The following is an 8,466-nucleotide window of genomic DNA, read 5'->3' on the forward strand; positions in this document are numbered from 1 at the left end:
AGGACACAAAGATGGGAACATGAGTTGGGAAGCTACCTGTCAGATAGTATGCTCACTACCTTGGTAGCAGAATCATTCTTACAACAAGCCTCAGTGAATGCAATTTACCCATGTAACAAACCTGCACATATACTCACTGAATCTAAAATAAAATAGAAAAGAAAAAGAGGAAATTACAAAATACACTCCTAGAACACCATTGATTCAAAAGTGAAATTATAAACTATGTAAACAGCAATTAAAAAGAACATTTTATTCCAAAACCTATGTGGCACAAAGAATGTTGTACTCAGAAAAAAATTCTTTTTTTTTTTTTTTTTTTTTTAACTTTAAGTTATGGGATACATGTGGTGAACGTACAGGTTTGTCACATAGATATACATGTGCCATGGTGGTTTGCTGCACCTATCAACCCGTCATCTAGGTTTTAAGCCCCACATGCATTAGGTATTTGTCCTAATGCTCTCCCTCCCCTTTCCCCACACCACTGACAGGCCCCGGTGTGTGATGTTCCCCTCTCTGTGTCCATGTGTTCTCATTGTTCAACTCCCACTTATGAGTGAGAAAAAATTCTATTCTTAAATGTTTTCAGTATTAACAAACAAAGGTGAGAAGGTAAATGAGCTTAAAATTCATCTTAAAATATTTGGAAAAGAACCACAAATAAAACTAAAAAGAACTAGGAAAGGCTTTGATAACATAAAAGCTGGAATTAATGAAATAGCCAAAAATTGTTCTTTGAGAAATAAAACAGATAATCATCTTGCAAGTCTAATTAAGAAAAAAATAATAAATATTTACAAGACTTGAAATGAAAAAACAGACATAACCACAGATGAGACAATTTTAAATAATTATATAAGAAAGTACATTAAACTCTGTAACAACACATTTGAAAACCTAGAGAAAAAGGATGATTTTTTAGAAAGCCAAATTAACCCCACAAGAAGAATAAAAATTGAATAGGTCAATTATCAAATAAAAGAATTAAATCGTGAATAAACATCTACCACAGAAACAGTCATCATAGCAGAGAATCATTTGCTCCGATTCAACTTTTTTCTTTTAAAACAAGTAATTTTACTGTCATTTAAACTCTTATAGGCCATAAAAAAATAAAGAAAGCCCCTTAATTCTTTTTTATAAAGTCAACCTAAATGTAATATCCAAACCTAGAAGGAAGACCACAAAAAAGAAATCTATAGACACTAATTCTTGGGTGTAAATGTTGACATTTTGAATAAAACATTAGCAAATACAATTCAGCAATCTTTCTTTTTTCTTTTTTTTTTTTTTTTGAGACGGAGTCTCGCTCTGTCGCCCAGGCTGGAGTTCAGGGGCGCTATCTCGGCTCACTGCAAGCTCCGCCTCCCGGGTTCACGCCATTCTCCTGCCTCAGCCTCCTGAGCAGCTGGGACTACAGGCGCCCGCCACCACGCCCGGCTAATTTTTTGTGTTTTTAGTAGAGATGGGGTTTCACCGTGTTAGCCAGGATGGTCTCGATCTCCTGACCTCGTGATCCGCCCGCCTCAGCCTCCCAAAGCGCTGGGACCACAGGCGTGAGCCACCGCACCCGGCCACAATCTTTCAATAAAGTATAATTATAACCAACTAGAGTGTGGTGGGTTACAGTATTGGTTCCAGTTCTTCACTCCTCCCTGTGTCCAGGTATTTTTACATGGTGTACATTTCCCTGTCCCTTAACTTTGAAATCAGCCAAATGCCACTTCCCAGCCTAGGCCTTAAGAAACCTTGTGCATTTTCTCCTTCCCTCCTGTGTCTCTGCAGTCACCTGGAGACTAGCCTGGCTAGCCTACTTGCCTTGTCAGGAGGATAAGAGTTACTTAGGGCAGAGCTGCACTTGCCACTACAGCCTGAAGTAAAGCAGCCCCAACAGACCAACAGACCTACAGTGACAATCAGAGCCACTCAGCTCAACCCAAACTGGATCAGCCAGACTCCAGTTAACCTGAAGACACATAAGCAGTAACAAATGATTGTTGTTTTTAAAGCCACTGAGATTTTGGCTGGTTTGTTTCATAGATATTACTAACTGACATATAGAATTGAATTTGGAAATGCAAAGGAGGTTCAGTATCAGTAAATCTATCAACATAATTAATTACATCAATAACTTAAAGAGGAAAACCATATGAGTGATGATATCAAGAAAGGCTTAAAAGTCAATTGATAAAATTCAGCTACCTTCCTAATAAATTTCTAAGTTAAATAAGATTAAAATAAAACCTTTTAAAATAGTACAGTTTACCAAAAATGGATGTGAAATATAATCCCAAATGGCAAAGCACTGACCTGTTCAAATAAAATTCAGAACAAGACAAGAATGCCTCTTATCTTTGTTTATTATTCAACATTGCCTTGGATGGTCTAGTTAATAAAAAGACCAAAAAATAAATGAATACAAACATCAGAAACGCTATCTATTTCTTTGTCTGCTAATGGTATATTTGTATAGCTAGAAAACGAAACACTCTAGTAAAATCTATGAGACTTATTCAAAGAATGTGGTACCATAAAGGAATACAAGGTTACTATAAAACAAATAGTGTATCTCTATTCAGACAACAAACACCAAGAAATAGAAATGAGAAACATTATATTCACAATAATGAAAATAACCTATGTAATACACTGGACTGAATTTAACAAGAAAAGCATCAGACCAGTATGAAGAAAATTGCTCTACCTTATTGAAGGATGTAAAACGAAATCTGAAAATAAGGAATGAATGAATGAATAATAAAACTTTATATCATAAGACCTCAATTCTCCCAAAGTCAATATTATTTTTTAAATTCCAGTTGAAAATTGCCAGTGTGGTTTTTTAGGGGAAAAAAAGAGGGCATTTATACAATATAATCTTAATACTTATATAAAAGAATAAATACCCTAGAAAAGTAATGAAAAATAATAATAATGAGAGAGAAATATCTTAACCAGATACCAGAATATACTCTAAAGTCAATGTAATTAAATCAAAACATGGCAGTGGCATGGGAGTAATAGACAATTAGATCAAAGAAACAAAATAGATAATGCAAAATTGGAAAGCATATATAAGCATTTAATACATGACAAAGGTGATGTTTCATTTCAGTGGGGAAGAGATGGATTGTTAATGAACAGTGTGGATGCAACTGGCTATTAACTTAAAATAAAGTTGGACCTCTATTTTATACCTAAAAGCAATATAGTTTCCAGATACATACATATTTTAATGTAAAAATAGTAAAAGTCCTGCAAGAAAATCTAGGGAACAACATGCACAATCTAGAAATGGAGAGACCTTAAGATATTTGACTATATACAATTCTTCAAAATTTTGGCAGAAGACATAATAATTAAATCAACAGGTAAACAAGGAATTGGAAACATAGTCGCACTCAGAGAACAGATGAGGGGTTTATAGGACCTCTTAACAGTTGACAAAGAAAAACAACCTATTCAAAAAACAGGCAAACAGTGGGAAGAACCACTTCATAGAGAAGCAAATTCAAATGGCCAATGATTTTTTTCAAAAGATACTCAGACTCATAAGTAAACAGAGAAACTTAAGTTAATGTAACAATGAGATGACTTATTTTTATCCATAAGACTTACAAAATTTAAAAAGAGCAGTAAGATAAACTGTTGGTGGGATTGCAAGGGGGAAATTTGTACTCTCATAAATTACTAGTAGACTTGTAAATATGTTATATGCTTTTTAAAAAGCAATAAGTCAACATTTGATGAAATTAAAAACAATATGCATATACCCTTCAACCCAGCTATTTCATTCCTGGGAACCTGTTTCAGACTGAAAAAACCAACAGCATGTAAGGGTATATATATATATATATATATATATATAAATGTGTTTATTGCTATGTTGCTTTTTAGTGGTAAAATATGAATTGGAAATAAAGTGAATGTCCACTAAAAGTGGAATGGTTGAATAAATGATTCTCCATCTATATCACAAAATGCTGTGCAGCCATTAAAAAGAATGAAATAGTGAGATTGCTGTTGACTTGTAGGTTTTATTGAATGGGAGTAATAGTAATGATGATAATAGCAAACATTCATATATGGTACTCTTTTAAGTGCTTTACGTATTTTAACTAGTTGACTGCTCACAACAACTCTGTGAGATAGGTTCTATTATAATCCTCATTTTCTCGATGAGGAAACTGAAGCTCAGAGAATCTAAGGCCACATAACTAGTAAAAGACAAGAAGAGTAAGATACAAAAAGCTGTGAGTAACATGACATAATTTCTGTAAAATAATCTATAGTAAAAGACAGGCATGGGCATATGTGTATATATACATATATACATGTTTTATATAATTATATGAGACTGGCAATATGGAAATATAATACTCAGCTGGTAGTATGGATTATTATATATATATTATATGTAAAGTATATTAAAAATAATTCAGGAGCCTCAGCATTTCAAAAACAATTTCAAAGAACTTGCAATTCCTGCTTCAGGTGAGACAAAGAATGGAAGCCTGTCCCAAGGTAAGTCCATCCAGATCCTCATCACCAAATATCTCTTGCCCCTCCTCTGTACCCCTTGATACTGTGCTGATCCCTCCCTTATGGTGGGAGGGATCCGCATAGGGCAGAACTACTGTATTTAGAAGTGCCAGGTGCTTCCCATCCTATCTAAGCCAAGAGACTCCCTGGAATCCAGTCATCACTGTGCTCTGAGACTGCCCAACTGCAGAAGGCTTCTGAGATCCTACTCTTGTGCATAAATCTCAGATCTGGGACATGCAGACAGGGAAAAGACCTGCCTCATGTACACATCTCCTTGGGAAAATAAAGTCTCATCTTGGGACAGGTTCTATCCTCCCTCCCATCTACAGCAAAGAGATTTAAACTTTACCACCCCCATTGACACAGACCAGATTCATGCCTAAGTTTACAGCGATAAATAAGCAGAGATCTCCTATCTCAAAGAGTTTAAGTTCTTGAAGGAAAGATATGCCTTTGATATCCAATAAATATGTGTTGAGTGAGGAAAATGATGACATACATGAATAAATCAAATACAAGGTAAAGAGCGAAGTGTTAAATCATAGAGCTACAAACAAAATACTATAAGAGTTGTAGTAGGGAAGGGCAAACATTTCCAGAAATGGTTTTGTAAAGAGATGGCATTTGAGCTAAATGCAGTGTTTCTGAATGTGTGGTCAGCATCAGATTCTCTGAGGTTCTTAAGAGCTCCAGATCTACTGAATCAGAAACCCCAGAAGTGAAACCCAGGAGTTGGCATTTTAAAGAAGCCTTCCACATCAATCTTATGCACCCTATAGTATAGACCATGAGAAATGGGGTAGATTTGGGTGTGCAGAGAAGTGGGGAAGGACACGTAGTCAAGGGCAATAGCATGAGTAAAGTTTCCAGGCATAAAAGCAAAATAGAAAACAGTGGCCAGTTCAATTCGACCATGAGTGTTGGAAGTGGTGAAGAGGAACAATGAGGAATAAGATTTGAAAGATAGGTTAGGGCTAGATCATGGAGGGCTTGGGGGATGCTGAGTTAAAGAATTTGAACTTTATCCCAAAGGGAAAAAAAATTAAGAGATATGAGACAAAACAAAAATATGACAGCCTAGACTTTCACAGTGCTTCCCAAACTTAGCCATGCCTCAGAATGATTGCTTGCTAAGTCTAGCTTCTGGGGCTCCACCCCAGACTTTCTGAATCAGAATTTCCAGGGATGTGGATCAGAAATGACATCTTTAAACAACCTTGTTTGGTGATTCCTGGATAGCCAGCCTGGCATTGGTTCATAAAATGGAGTTTGGGAACCACTCCTTTACTGACAAATGCATTCCTAAAAAGTTGTTTGTATGTAGAAATTTTATTAGTGGAGTCACTATTCAAAGTACTAAGCAAGTAGACTATTCAGAGGCAAACTCCTGCAAATCTCTTTGTTCAGCAGAAGAAAAAGAAGTCACTTTCTTTGGAGTGTTTCTATTAAATAAACACCCAATTTAAATGTAAAACCCCTGACAACTTTCCATAACATGTGACAACACATTTTAATGCCGGTATTAGTGATGATATATGGTTGTACAAATAGAACATGGGAAAAATAATTCAAAATATTTAAGTTTCCTCTAGATTTATAGCAAAATGAATGACCGTAAGGTAATATTGGAAAAGAGATAGTGCTAGTAGGATGTGATGCTGATAGAGCATGGCTTCAGGATGGACATATCTACCATGTAGCCCTTTTGAGGTTGCAGGGGAAATTGAGGCACCAATATAGGTAGAAACCAGATGGTCACTCATCTCAACTGAAGCTCCAATAAGGATTAGACTATATGACTTCCAAGATTTCTTCTAGCTTTAAGATTTTAAGTTTGTGTTATTTGCACACCATCTACCTTGAAGATGGGCAAAAGGAAAAAAGTGGGCAGGGGAAACAAAGTTCAAGGATCAGTCTAATTCATCTTTCTAAAAAATGCACAGACACAGATGATTCTGAGGCTGAAGGTTTGTTTCCTAAAGCCATGTGATATTTTAAGATTGTCATTTTCCTTTAAATAAGGTATATCTGTTACTAAAGTGTCTCTTCATTTTCATGAAAACACCTCAGTTTGGCTAGTTGGAATGTTGGCATAGTAATTTGTTAGCAAATGCTCAAAAGTCAACTTTGAGCAAGAAATTGCTAGTGTTTAACCTTCCAACAGCCAAGCTTGCTTCTTTTCCTCTCAGAGGGTGTCTAACCTCACCCCCAGAAGTTTCTAGCTCCCCTTCAATTCCAACTCCTTCCCTAATGCCCACTGCTATAAACAGGCCAGAAATCAGAGATGAGTTCTGACAGCAATATTTCAGGAAGGAAATGGAATCCAAGCAAGTCTTTTGTGTACCTGGGTCGGAGTCTCTCTTTCACAAGGTCTGTCTGGACTATAGGAATTCCTGCCCTGTGCAGCTCTATATTACTCTCCACTACTGCACAGCAGACAAGGAAAACACAGATAACCAGTGCTCTGATCCAAATTCACATTCACACAGTAATGAGTCAGGAAGGACAAGGCACCTAGAATAGAGCAGCTCCAGGTAGAGTAGTTGATAAAGGGTTAAATTTAACATTGAGGTGCTTTCTTTTTAGCTAGTTCCTTAGCTTTTGGGTGAGAGGGTACAAGGAAAGGAATTAATTCCCAAACATTACTGTGCCTTGATCAGTGTGTTGGGAGCATGGAGTTGTATTTTTATTTGTAGGCCATGTCCTGCCCAGACATTTGTCTCCCCACCCTAGGCCAAGGAAACCTGGGCCTGGGTTACCTAAGAGGATACCAATTCCCGTAGCATTTTCCCAATGAGTTTGGTTTCACCTACCTTAGAAGTGGAGATGCAATGGGCCTGGTGGTGAGAAACAAGCAAGATCCCACCATGGACCAAAATCTTAAAGGGCCCTGTTGTTATTAGTGCCCACGGTCACTTGCTCCCAGGCCAGGGGTAGGAAGCTTCTTGGTCATGTCGTCACTGTGAGTTTCTGTGGTTTGCAATAGTCTGCATCTGAGCCAAAGCACCCCCAACACCCTAATCCCCTCCTGGCTTCAAGGGCTCCAGGCTGGAAAAGCAAATAGTCCAGAGTGATTGCAGGGGCCAGTGGACCCTATGCAGTTCATATCAGACTGTTCTGAGGAGTGGTAAGTCACAGGGTCTATATTGCAGCTATTTTTAGTGAAACTGAATTCCTTCCCCAAGTTCTCTTGCTTCCAACTTGTTCTAAGTGTAGGAGACCAGCTGTGGTCAGATCATCTTACTGGACCAAGGCTCTGTCAAGGCGAAGGGACCAAACCAGGGAGGTGGAGCAAAGAGCTCACGGCTGTTGGTGCTTTGGCCCTTTCTCACTGTCTCAGACATCTCCAGAGCGGTAGGATCCTTTGGAAAGGAAAATGTCACTACCCAGGGGAGTGGGCATTCCCCTCCAATCTGGCAGAAAGTTGATAGGTAGATGACATGAGAGGGAAAAATCGAGAAATTGGCAAATCTTTCTGTTTTTTCCCCTCAATTTGTAAACACACACACACACACACACACACACACACACACACGTCAGATTCTACAGGCCAAACCCAGGTCTTGGACAGACTTGCCAGAAGGGTCTAGAAAAGAATGTCATCATCCATGAGCCAGGCCAGAGGTGAAAGTATGAGGAGCACTGGTGCCTAGTCACTTTCCAGCTGTCATTTATTGTTCTAAGAGGGAGTTTTAATGGGGAAAAAAATTCCAGGAAGATTTATTTTGGCTTTGAACTTTGGCAAGAAGTGTTAATTCATAAGAGGCAGTTCTCTGGGCTCCTGAGGGTGCTAATTTCTTTCCCAGGCTTCATCTAGGTAAGTATTGTACCAGCTGTGGGCTATGACCCATTAGACAGTAATGAAATCTATCTAGTGGGGCATAATCAGCATTAAAAAATGAAAAGAAATAAAATGTA

The sequence above is a fragment of the Pan troglodytes genome, chromosome X, assembly GCF_028858775.2.
Source record: "Pan troglodytes isolate AG18354 chromosome X, NHGRI_mPanTro3-v2.0_pri, whole genome shotgun sequence".
Classification (NCBI taxonomy): Eukaryota; Metazoa; Chordata; class Mammalia; order Primates; family Hominidae; genus Pan; species Pan troglodytes.